This window comes from Oreochromis aureus, linkage group 3 (genome assembly GCF_013358895.1).
Source record: "Oreochromis aureus strain Israel breed Guangdong linkage group 3, ZZ_aureus, whole genome shotgun sequence".
In the NCBI taxonomy this organism is placed as follows: domain Eukaryota; kingdom Metazoa; phylum Chordata; class Actinopteri; order Cichliformes; family Cichlidae; genus Oreochromis; species Oreochromis aureus.
In genome coordinates this window covers 109,240,980-109,254,575 of record NC_052944.1, presented here as the reverse complement: position 1 = coordinate 109,254,575, position 13,596 = coordinate 109,240,980, and the positions used below count along the sequence as shown (strand labels likewise).

At 40.9% G+C, this 13,596-nt stretch overlaps 1 long non-coding RNA gene across 1 annotated transcript; it reads left to right on the top strand.

Moving 5' to 3' along the window:
• The first annotated feature begins 351 nt into the window (after positions 1–351).
• On the top strand, positions 352–1,676 carry LOC120438807. The gene is made up of 5 exons (XR_005612165.1): positions 352–402; positions 520–644; positions 1,104–1,293; positions 1,399–1,499; positions 1,642–1,676. It is a non-coding gene; the product is annotated as an uncharacterized LOC120438807 (long non-coding RNA).
• Positions 1,677–13,596: the final 11,920 nt, after the last annotated feature.

The window sequence follows — 13,596 nt, the reverse complement described above, 5'->3', positions numbered from 1 at the left end:
TGTTTGCAGTCTGATGATGGGACATCATGCTCTGTATCTTCAAAGTTTGTCTCTTGATTATTATTCATACACAGTAATGTGAAGCATGCTCATATCTAGTATAACTGGACCAATGTGGTGCTCTTCATTTATGGAGGCTGTTGAGTCTGAATGTTGGATGTTGTGTATCTCGTGTTCTCTGGGCTTTGTTGTCCTCAGTCTTTTTGCAGAATCAGAAAACAAAACCAGGATGACCATAAATGTTTCTTCTCCAATTGGATGATGATAAGACCGTGACACGGGATGCCACCTTTAGTCTTGTGATGAAGCAAAGCTCAGGAAGAAGTGTGATTAAATGGTACCCACGTGTGCTGCTGAGAAGGATGTACAAGGGCATCTGCAGCCAAATCCAAGCCTCCTCAGGTTAGTTGTAGTTGCAGAATGCCATAGGACTGAGACAGCTGAGGCATCAAATGTTTGATTAAATGGATGAAAAAGAGAAGTTTATTCCCTATAATTATCACTTTTTAAAATCTTTAGCAACTTCAAGTCTGTCAGCGTGCTGAGGTCACAGAAACAAGAAAAGAAGCTTCAGACTTCAGAGTGTTGTTTACAGTTTTCTGTCATCATGATCTCCCCTGAAGTTTATCACTATTAGGCAAGCAGTAAGTCCACAATACTGTAATGATGATTCTGACTTTGGTCACGGTTGCATAATATTTTAATAATATACAATTATTTTTTGTAATTCATATTTTTTCTGTTAATCAAAAATTTACTTTGTGAAATTTGTATTTGAGAATGCAGAATGTGACAATATATTTTTGTTCAATATTTAATTTCTTTCAGTTGCAATTGTTAAATCAAAAATAAATAAAAATATATTCTAATTTAGCAAACTAATTTATCAAAAATATATATACATATATCTGTATTAGTTTTTATACATTAATTTGACAGCTGTATTGAAAATACCATATTGTATTCATACAGAATCAGTTTGGTATCATTGTTTGTCTGATTGCTGAAACTAAGAACTAGTTTTGATCTAAAGTATCCAAACTCGAGCTCTAATGTTTCTTCACCCTTGTGTGTGTGATATGTTATTTCCTACATGCTGACAGAGCAGAGCAGCAGTTTGTGCTCACAGATGGTGACGGGGTGGAGAGACAGTGGTGTTTCCTCAGAAGAACTAGCAGAGTCACCAAGGACACGAGTCCATCTCACCACCTTGACTTGTTGATCAGTGGATACACTTGTCTCCCCTTTAAAGGAGATACTCTTAGAGAGAGACGATCCGAGTCATCCTTAAATGTTAGTGCTTTCAAATACACAAACATTTTTAAAGGACAAAAACGAACATCCAACTTTGACTGTAACACAAAATAAATCTTTGCATGTGTGTTTTCAAACTCTCAGATGGGCAGGATATCACTATTGGACTGTCTAACCTGCCGGAGCAGCACTGAATGACCACCACACATGATCAGTTCCTGCAACATTCAGCAGCTCTGCTTTTGGTAAGTAGAGTTACCTAACTACAGTAACTTTAAAAACATGATATCCATTTCTAACAGCCTGGTTACTTCCTGTCAGTTATTTTAGAAACCATGTGGTCACCTGACCTAACGCTGTTTCTTCTTCTTCCCCTTAATGTTGAAGTGTCAAATGTCCAACAGCTGGAGAGGAAACTACACCACTGTACTGGGATGTTTCACCAACACGTGCCAGACGCTGTTAATTCATGGTGACATCACCAGAGACGGCCCCGCCCACCTCATGACCTCGCCATTGATCATGATGATTATAATGATGACAGCGAGCGGAACTAAGACTGTAAAAATCAGAATGTTTAGATGCTTTCTAATTATTAATGAATACTGAGAGCCTCTTTCTGTGTTTTGTCTGTTTTTTTTTACTTCATTTGTTACTAACAAAGTTCACCAAACTCACACAGTTTACATTCTGTATGTTTCCATCTTTACCAGCCACAGTCTACCCGCAATTAAGAAAATAATCCTTAGAAATTGTCGTTTTTCTCTTTTGTAATTTTGTAATTCAGTGAATATACTGCGCTGCTTCCTTTAATTGCGTCTCACATTGCTATAAGTTTTTCCAGTGTCCAGCTATTTTTTACTGCTGTTTGAATTCTCTGTATGTTTGACCCTGTAGACAGTGTAGAATGAAAGACATTATTTTACTGCTACTGTACATAACCATCATCTTTATCATTGCATTAATTATCATTTCATCAAAGCATTTATTGAAGCTGTTGGCATTATGTTATAATTTGTATTACAGGGGTTATCATAATCACATATTAACATGTTTAGTCTGAGCAAAGGCCTGAATGTATTCAGCAAACATGTTGCACTAGAGTTTACTTGGTAACAGGTGACACGAGCAGAGGACCAGCCCATGGTGACCTCAGAGGCCGGAGACCATTGCCTTGTTTGGAAGAAGATGCCAGAAAGAGGAACCTCTGTGTTTGCATTTAATTCTTAAAATACATGAATGTTCTGAACATGCAAATTATGTGCTTGTAAACGCAAGAGGGGGCGTTACAATACCCTGATGTTATAAAAGCAATCTGAAGTGTATTTTGGGTGAAGATGCACAACTGATGTTTTGCAGTTTGCACCTCCCCACGCGCGTGTATTCATTAAAATCAATTGTTTGACCGACCTCTTCTGGACCATCATTGTTTTACTCTCGTCCTCAATTTCGAACCCGTAACATTTGGTGCATTGGCCGGGATTGACTGGAGAGAGTTGGAGATTGAGATTGAGAGGGTCAGACACGAGTCAGTGGTCGAAGTGAGTTGACATAAGCCGGCTTATTCAAAGGTAAGGCACTACCTGTTGAATTATTTCCAAACTGTGCCAGATTGGATATTACAAAATTAAAAGTCTACTCACTGAAATAACTGGTAAATGTCTGTTTGATTTTGGTGAAAATCTCATGAGAAGTTGAAGTTGAAGTAATGATAATGAAACGTTAAGTGACAGGACTGATTAAAGAAAAGCAGTTGGACTGCTAAGTAAATAAAAAAAGCAGTTGGACTGCTAAGAGAATTTAAAGCAGTTGGACTGCTAAGTGAATTTAGTGTGATAGGTAATTGGTGAAGTGTTTGTGACAGTAAAGTCTCAATTGACTATAAAGCCGGGCTTGGACATCAATATAATTGCTTGTGTGATTTTATGGGGTGTCTGCAAATTACTTAAATTTTGTAGAACGGGACTCTGGGAGTTCTAAGAAGTGCATTGTTCGGAGGTGACGCTCCAAATTTCCTGGGGACGCTCAGGATTTTCCTTTGGAAGGGATAGTCCGATTGGCAATCGTGGACAACTGAGGACGGTCCAAAATAGCTACTGACTGGGTCAGTTTACCGTCCGGGACGGTGGTTTGCACTTTTTTGGGTAGCAAAGGTTGGACCTTGGGCGTTGGACGCTTTTAAATTGATTTAGGGATTTTAGAAATCGGGGCAGAAACTGTTGGACAGATACTGCTTAATTGATTACAAAAAAGTTGGACTTTATCGGTTGGACCGTTAACTTAAATTTGTCAAAATTCGGTAGGATTTTTTAAGAGGCCTAAAATCTGTGCAGTTGTAATCATAGGACGTCTGTGTAATATATTAAGAGACTTTTGTGTGAGAGGAGTCTGTGAGTGAGGCTGGTATTATTTTTAGATTGTGTGTGTGTGTGAAAATGCAAATAAGGCAGCTGCGAGGTCCCTAGAGTTTGAGGAAGTTTATAGAGACTGTTACACATTGCTGAATGGCTGTATTTAAGACGCTGGTTTTGTTTATTACAATAATGTAAGTAAAGTTTTATTTCTTGCCATGACTGTATGACTTTTTGCTGGGTTTTGAGATAGGATACATAAACTGTTGATACTTAGGACCGTTATTTGGGGTCTGAAGACGGAAATTGACTTTGAAATAATTTCATTAATAAATATGTCTGTAAGTGATGTCTCTTTTGGTGTCGAAGTAAGATGTTTTAGGATTTTTAGATGGGTTTTGTTTCAGTTTGAGATAATATATACAGTTACATTTTCTGTGTGTGTTGTTGAGTGACAACGTGCGCAGTTTAAATTGGGCGCTGTTCCTTCCTCTTTTTAGTTTCAAAACACAAAGGCTGTTAGATTAAAATTACTGTGTGAGGAACGGTTTGACTTTTGACTAGGGAAATAATATGCTTAATTTTGGGAACAGACATTAAAGGTCACATTTTGTTTAAGATGGGGAGAATTGTCCCATATGTGTTTATTTCTTTTCTCTTTTAAGAGGACAGTCACAGTTACTGAGTGTTGTCTACTCTTTCTGAGTGTCAAAAGTATGTTTGATAAAAATACTCTACAAAAGAGTGTTTTGAGTGCTTCTAAGTGTGTGAATGTGGTGAGTATTTGATTTGAGTGACTCTGTGGGATTTGTACCAAATAAGTAAATAGGTAAGAACAACATTAAGGAGGTTTTTTAGTAGAGTGAGTGGAAAGATGAGGTTTGGAAGAAAAAGGCAGATGATGCTACATTTTAGATAAAGACTTAGTAGAGTTACAGAGGGCTTGTAGACCTTAAAAACAAAGAGTTCGATTAGTCTGAAGAAACAGGAAATATGGCTCTGTGTGCCTGTGTAACCGGGGCTGCATGTCCATAAAAGGAACGGAGTGTGTGAAGAGAGAACCCAGAGAGAGAGACGAGTTAAACTACAGATAGATGAAGCAAAAAAGAAAAAGAAAAGAAAAGAAATGAAAAGGATATTAATTGTATGCTTTAGTATGTTAATACAGGTGGACTTCTCTCCACCTGGAACCTTGAGGACAGCGGCAAAAGCATAGATTAACACAATTGGGAAAAACAGGCCACTCTTTGGCTTAAAATTATAGCTTCACCTGGCACTTTGTCTTTGACCCTGAGAAGAAGCTCAAAGGCCAGCTGATCTCTTGATGAAGACCGACAGAACGTCGTGGATCAACAGCAGACAAAAAGAACCGAACCATTAACACTGACGACACCAGCAGCAGCATGTATGCAACATGTACTGTGAATTACAGGCTGGGCAGTTGAACAGTGGGATAACGAACTGTGGAAAAGCATTGGGCACTGAGTTTCATGTTTGCCATGCTTGAAAGAGAAGACTGAAAAAATGACTGGAGGAGGACAACAGAGCAAATGAAAATAAGACTGATGACTCCAGAAGCAGAATGGAGGAAACCCCGGGATAAAACATGCAGGGGAAACTGGACGCTGGTCAAGAACAGTGTCACATGACTGGGGGGCACTGAGTCGAAGGCACTGAATGTGATATTTTGCCAAACTGCAATTTAACTTAAAAGAAGGACGCCGAAAGATCAACACAGACAAGTTTGACTGCGAGTATATAGGATATGATTGGGTTGAAATTGAAGGCTGGACTCATGATGGTTTAGGGATGTCCACCACATTGCAACAAAGAGGTAAACATTAGAAAAGGTAAAAATAATGAAAGAAAATAACTGACAACTATATTAATGAATAGGAAAACACATGGACAAATTGTTATAGGTGAAATTATTTTTGGAATGAATCAGGAGTGAGATAGTTTGAATACAGAACACAGAGAAAAGATGCATGAAGTAAAACGGATTACAATTTAAGATGCAATGAAGAAACAGCTTACACTTAGTGTACATTAACATGAATATATTCAAATGCAATGAAGAACACAATGAAGGCATGCAAGGAAGGAAACAGCTTACACTGCATTTACATGACTACATAACGCAAGGAAGAACACGCTTACATACATGACAGAAGTTGGTATTTCTGATCAGAGAAAGAGAAATGGGTCGTTTAACCACTGAAGATAATAATGAAAATGTTTTAGTTTTGTTATTTTTAGGGGCAAGCAGACCTGGACCAATTCTCCAGATGCAGCAGTCGGAAGAAATTATAGGTTAACATCAATGGATATGTTAAGGCAAGTTTCTGGTTGAATTGTTCACAGCAGGATGTGTCCAGGAACCTGAAAGCAAGCCCTAACTGCTGGCTGAAGACCAGGAGGGCTGTTATCTAAGGTGGGAAATCGAAAAGTTTGGGGTAGTAATTCAGGGAAGGAGAAAACTGACTGTAAAGTGGAAAATTGTGAAGGAGTCTCAAAAAAACCACAACAAAAAACATAATACACAGTCACACACACAAATAGAAAATGCTTTAACCTTAGAATGCAAAAGAGTTCATGAAGATCAGATGGCAGGTTTAGCATAGGAGTCTGTTTATAATGTTGTCGAACTCGCTTAGTGTGTAGTAGTTTTAGAAGAGAAAATTGAGAATTTAGTGTGGATGGTGTGCAAGTTGTGTGGTGTTTAACGAGATTTTCTGTGTTTTGAGCAGGTGAAATTATGTTAAGTTGACCTGAGAGTGTCAGGACCCTGAAGAAGTGGTGGCAAAATGTTCTGTGTTTAAGATTGTTGAGGTTGTTGTTGTAGTGATGGGTTACTTATATCGGTTAGATTTGTGTTGTTTTCTTATTTTAATAGAGGGAGTTTTATAGAACATGGACATGTGTAGAATTGGGCCCATTATTTTTGTAACAATGCACTTAGAAAAAACCTGACAGGTGATTTTGTTTTGTACTTTGATGAGCTAATACTCAGCTCTCTTTTTTCTCATTTTTGTTCGAAGCAGGCCTGCAAAAGAATGAATAACAGCGCTGACAAAAAGTCTCGGGAGAACAAAAAATAAGGTGACCTTTTCCAGATTACAATGGGCGAAGGAAAGAGGCCACGTGTGGGGATCTGATCAGATTGTGAGTCCCTGTCTAAAAGGATTGCAGCGAGCCAATCCAGTCCAAAAGTATAAAGAACTATTTTCCTAGAAACAAGTAAAAAGAAAATAAATGATTATATAAATAAACTGAGTTTGCTGAAAGTGGAAAATCTGATTATTTGTGCGGAAGTCTACCAATACCCGATGTTAATGCGTGTGAGTGAATGTGTGGAAATGGACAGGTGAATGGACGGACCAGGCAGACCATAGGTTGGACCGACTGGACACTGACAAAAGACTGGACTAAGGTTGGACACATGACTGATAACTGTTCTGTTTTAAGTTTTCTTTTATAACACAGGTTGGATCATAAGTGGGTGAAACTGAGTATGAAATGTGAAGTTCGGGTTAACACACAGGTTTTTGTTTCTAGGACGTTTCAAGGATGCAGGCTGTGGATGGAGCCAAGAAAAGATTTGACATGATGATTAATTTGATTTCATTCCTTAAACACAGGTTTGAAGGCCCGGAGCATTTATACATAATATGATATGACTAACCTTTTCTTTTAATTCCCTAACCTGAGTGAGGGATTTTGAGTTTGTAACACATGAGATGTGTCACAAAAGGGGGGGAGTTACAGGATTTAAGGTTTAATTTGAAATGGGTTTTAGGATTACTTGATGATGTTTGGGGTTTTTGATAATTTAGGGATGGTAAAACGGAGGCAGAAAGTGTTATTTTCAGGTTCTTTTTGATTTCTAGAATAAGAGGTTATAATTTAGGCTTGCACGAAGATATGTCAAAGGAAAATTGTATATATGTGATCAGCTACATGAAATGTGCTCTTTTAGGATTACTAAGCAAATGTCTACGTGACTTTTTACCTAATAACTTTTGTGATGATAAACTTCTTTACCGACTAGCAGCTTGCTCTCTTCTAGAGCATACAGACTTAGGAAAGGGGAACCTCAGCTCTGAGTTCTGAGAATAACTCTGGTGTCTTTGTAAGTTGATAGGAAACGTCGAGACAGCCATATAGGGCAAATGTGGTAGAGCTTGTAATTAAATGTGGGCTTGAAAAGAGGAAGTAAATTTGGTACAGGACGTGCTTGAGATGATAAGATGGGAGAAGGGGAAGGTCAGGATGTATATGCTTGAAGCAAGAAGAGGCGTAAATCCTGATAGAAATTTTGAAGTGTGCTTTCTAGCGGACATTTAGGCTGACATGGGGATGGTGTATATTTTACCCGGGGTGTGTTTAATAGAACTAAAAGCGTTGCTCACACACATGAAGAGTATTGAGATTAAGTAAAGTTAATTTAATGGATAGAGCCCAGAACATGATATTGTGAACCAACTTTGAATAATTAAAGGAACATTAGATGAACACAGTAGGTTAGTGAGGTGGAGCAGAGAGAGGCTGTTTGTTTTCTATCCCTTACAGGAGAAGATTTCCACTAGAGAGGGACCCAGAAGAGGAGCAGAGATCACTTAAGCATGAAGTGTTTTCAAGTGGGAGCTGGTGTTTTATTACTGGACCAGCTAGATGACGTGAGGTTATTGTCTGACTTGCTGAGTCAGGGGACGGCTAGAGAGGGTCAGAGCGAAGGCGGTGGACGTGAGAATGGTGGTTTCAGGGCCCATGATGCCATTAATGGATCTAGAGGTGACAGAGTGGGTCGAGGAGTGACACAGGAATATGGTATGGTGACCTCTTGTGGTCAAGAGGTCAAAAGAGGGTATTGTAGAATGAAAGACATTATTTTACTGCTACTGTACATAACCATCATCTTTATCATTGCATTAATTATCATTTCATCAAAGCATTTATTGAAGCTGTTGGCATTATGTTATAATTTGTATTACAGGGGTTATCATAATCACATATTAACATGTTTAGTCTGAGCAAAGGCCTGAATGTATTCAGCAAACATGTTGCACTAGAGTTTACTTGGTAACAGGTGACACGAGCAGAGGACCAGCCCATGGTGACCTCAGAGGCCGGAGACCATTGCCTTGTTTGGAAGAAGATGCCAGAAAGAGGAACCTCTGTGTTTGCATTTAATTCTTAAAATACATGAATGTTCTGAACATGCAAATTATGTGCTTGTAAACGCAAGAGGGGGCGTTACAATACCCTGATGTTATAAAAGCAATCTGAAGTGTATTTTGGGTGAAGATGCACAACTGATGTTTTGCAGTTTGCACCTCCCCACGCGCGTGTATTCATTAAAATCAATTGTTTGACCGACCTCTTCTGGACCATCATTGTTTTACTCTCGTCCTCAATTTCGAACCCGTAACATTGGACTGCTTGTCTTCCTGTTTGTAACCGACGCCTGTTTTTGACTAAAGATTTGGATTTCTGACTTTAACACAGCCTCTGCGTGTCCTCCCTTTGTGTCCTCTTCCTCTGTGAATGTGTTGCATGTGTCACAGATTCATTTTATTAACAGCTTTCCCACAGTGAGTTGCATCAGCATTCATTCACAGCACATTTCAGAAGGATTCAGATTGATACAGTGATCTTATAGTCAGAATTATCCTGACAGACTGCCACTGTAAATTATCTTTCATCAGGTCAATTTTAAAGCTCAGTATTTCAAAGCAGGAGTTATGAGGAATCATACTGGCATTAGGACTGTAACAATATGTACTAACAAAGTCAAAGTTTTTTAATTATGTTAGAATATTGGAAGACAATCAGCTTTTAGTGTTTTCTGCATATTAATTATACTGACACAGAGACGGTGACCCTAACTGTACAGAAGTATACTAAACAACTGACAATCTAACAAACATTACTGGCCTGAGCCGTCATGCACAATGAGTCTGATCCTTTGCTGTGAGAGTCTGACAAGCATGTTTCTGGTCAGTTTGGAAGAAATAACACTAACTAACATTAGTGTTAGTGCAATAACACTAATGTGCAATAATCTTTTCTGGCATCGTTGTATTTTTACTGAGTTGTATATAACATTTGTATTCTATTTTTATCTTATTGTATATTTTATTCTATTTTATTCTACTGTATATAGTATTTTATTTTATTCTGTACAGTTGTGTACTGTATTTATTCTTATTTTATTTTATTCTAATTTTTGCTTCATAACTTTTGCACTGTCCACTTCCTGCTGTGACAAAACAAATTTCCCACGTGTGGGACTAATAAAGGTTATCTTATCTTATCTTATCTTAAATAATATCACAATGTTGATCTTTTTTTCAATATTCCTTCTCTTTTACAACATAAACTGTGATCAAAGCTACTTATGTTCACAGCATGTAATAATAGTGACAGTCCAGTGCATTGTGGTCTGTTGAGCTAGGGTTAGGGTTAGCAATTCAGACATATGTAATCAATCTCTTGCTGGATATAACAAACACCTAGGAATTCATATTATAATTTGATTTTCATGAAATATTCACATTCAGTATCAGTCAGCAGCAATGGCAGCAGCAATGGCGGCGCGTGCACACGCAGCGGCTTCTCTCTCTCCCAAACAAACTACTTTTTTGTGTTTTTCGTCCTGTAAGTTGCAGTGTCTTTGTAAGTCTTCGTCGCGTCTATCTGTGTGCAAGCGAAGATATGCCCGAGCATTTCTTCTCGACATCGGCAGAAACAAACTTTTAAGTTAAACTCTGTGGACACTGAGGAGCTGAAAGATCTGGGTCTGCTCCGAGGCCTACTCAATCACCGACCCCACTCCTGCACTTCGCCCACAATGGAAGCGCCTCAAGCGGTGTGAGAGGAAGCAGAAGAGGGTAAGCGCGGTGGCATCCGAGCTAGGCTAGCGGCTAGCCCACACAAACCCGCCATCCCCTCTATCGTTCTGGCCAACGACGCTCGCTAGAAAATAAACTGGACGACATCCGACTGCTACGTTCATCTCAAAGGAATGTAAAGGACTGCTGTGTTTTTGTGTTCACGGAAACATGGCTCAGCGACAGTGTCCCGGACCGTGCCATTCAGCTCGACCAGCTAACATGCTACCGTGCTGACAGAGTCATCGTCGCGGGAGGTAAGACCCGCGGGGAGGACTTTGTGTTTACATCAATGATGCCTGGTGTCGCGATGCTGTTGTGGTCTGCAAACACTGCTCACCAGTGCTGGAGTTTATGGTTATTAAGTGCCGCCATTCTATCTACCGAGGGAATATACAGCCATTCTACTGTGCGCTGTGTACATCCCTCCCTCCTCCAATGTTAACAACAGGAACGAGGCACTGAATGAACTGTACCAGCACATCAGTGAGCAGCAGACAGCCCATCCTGATGCTTTTCTCATCCTGGCTGGGGATTTCAATCATGCAGACTTAAAGTGCGTGTTTCCAAAATACAACAACACATAGACTTTCCAACAAGGGAAATAACACACTGGACTTTGTTTACACCACCCGGAGAGGAGCTTACAAAGCTTTTCCCCTCCCCTACCTCGGCGCCTCAGACCATATCACTGTCATGCTAATGCCTGCTTACAGACCGCTTGTTAAAGTCACCAAACCAGTTCGCAAGCGGATACAAGTGTGGCCAGAAGGGTCTTCAGAGGCTCTACAGGACTGTTTTACCATCACAGACTGGAACATGTTTAAGCAGGCTGCCACCTATAACAACACCACTGACCTCCAGGAGTACGCAGAGACTGTTACTGCCTACATCAACAAGTGTATTGAGGATGTAACAGTCACGAAAACCATAACTGTCCGGGCAAATCAAAAACCATGGATGACAGGAGAGGTCTACAGGCTGCTGAAAGCTCGGAATGCTGCCTTCAGAGATGGAGACGAGGCGAGCCTGAGGACAGCTAGGGCCAACCTTTCCCGTGGTATCAGAGAGGCTAAGAGACAGTACTCCAGGAAAATATCTCATCACTTCAAAGACAGCAGAGACTCACGGAGCCTGTGGCGGGGCATTCAGACCATCACAGATTACAAGCCCCCACCACAGACCTGTGATAGCACTATCCCCCTGCTGAACGAGCTGAACACTTTCTTTGCTCGCTTTGAAGTCCAAAACAGCACCACTGCACAGAAGACCCCACCCCCTCCTGGCGACCAGGTGTTGACTCTGTCCCCGGACAGCGTGAGGAGAACCCTCAGCAGGATCAATGCACGTAAAGCTCCGGGTCCTGACAACATTCCTGGTCGTGTACTGAGAGACTGTGCAGTAGAACTCACTGATGTCTTCACAGACATCTTCAATATATCACTTATCCAGGCTGTCGTCCCCACATGTTTTAAAGCCACCACAATCATTCCGGTTCCAAAAAAGTCATCTCCCTCCTGCTTTAATGACTACCGTCCTGTTGCACTTACTCCCATCCTGATGAAGTGCTTGAATGACTAGTCATGCAACACATCAAGACTGTCCTGCCCCCTCCCTGGATCCCTTCCAGTTTGCGTATCGCCCAACCGCTCAACCGATGATGCTATCTCCACTGCACTCCACTCAGCACTCACACACCTGGACAAAAAGACTCATATGTTCGAATGCTGTTCATAGATTTCAGTTCAGCATTCAACACTATAATCCCCAACAGCTCACTCAAAAACTGGTCCAGTTGGGGCTTAACACCTCTCTGTGCAACTGGCTGTTGGATTTCCTCACCGGAAGACCTCAAGCAGTACGGGTCGGCGGTAATACATACAGCACCATCATTTTAAACACGGGGCCCCGCAGGGATGTGTGCTGAGCCCCTCCTCTTCACTCTGCTGACCCATGACTGCACTCCATCATACAGCTCCAACCTCTTCATCAAGTTTGCGGACGACACAACGGTGGTGGGTCTCATTAGCAACAGGGATGAGACCGACTACAGAAGTGAGGTGAGACGCCTGGCCACGTGGTGTGTTGACAACAATCTCTCTCTGAATGTGGAGAAGACGAAGGAGATTGTTGTGGACTTCAGGAGAATGCACACCCAACATGCTCCTCTGACCATTGACGGAGCGTCTGTGGAGAGAGTGAGCAGCACTAAGTTCTTGGGTGTGCACATCACAGAGGATCTCTCCTGGACGTACAACACCACAGCACTGGCCAAGAAATCACAGCAGCGTCTCTTCTTTCTCCATAAACTAAGAAGAGCAGGAGCACCAGCCCCATCATGTACACTTTCTACAGAGGCACCATCGAGAGCATCCTGTCGAGCTGCATCACTGTGTGGTTTGGAGCCTGCAATGTGTCCTGTCATAGAACCCTCCAACGCATAGTGAGAGCTGCAGAGAGGATCATTGGTGTCTCTCTCCCTCCCTCCAGGACATTTACAGCACCCGTCTCACTAAAAAGCCCTTTGCATAGCGGCTGATCCCACGCACCCAATGCAAAGCTTCTTCAAGCTGCTGCCGTCAGGAGGAGACTGCGGAGTCTCCAGGCCAGGACCAGCAGACTGAAGGACAGCTTCATCCATCAGGCTGTCAGGAAGCTTAACTCCCTCCCGATTCTGCCCCCTCTCCCCTCTCTCCTCCACGGTCTCACTGAACTCTGTCACACACACACACACACACACACTCTCTGACTCACTCACTGGCCTGCACCAGTTATTAGTCACCTTGTGGAGCATTGGACTGCCATTACCTCATAAGACTTTGTTGTTACACTATCTCCTACCGTACATTACCAAATCTCCATTTGCACTATTTGCCTATTTGCACTACCTTGCCTGGTCTACACTCAATGTCATTTACCGTTACCTGAATATTGTATATTGTATATTGTATAGCTTTTTTTTGTTATATGTAAAATTGTACTGTATTTATTTAAATTTTACTTTTTAATATTTTACTTGCATTTTTAATCACTCTCTTATATTTAAATGTTCATTGCTACTTCATCTAGGGTTTGAGAGTAACGAAATTTCTATTCTC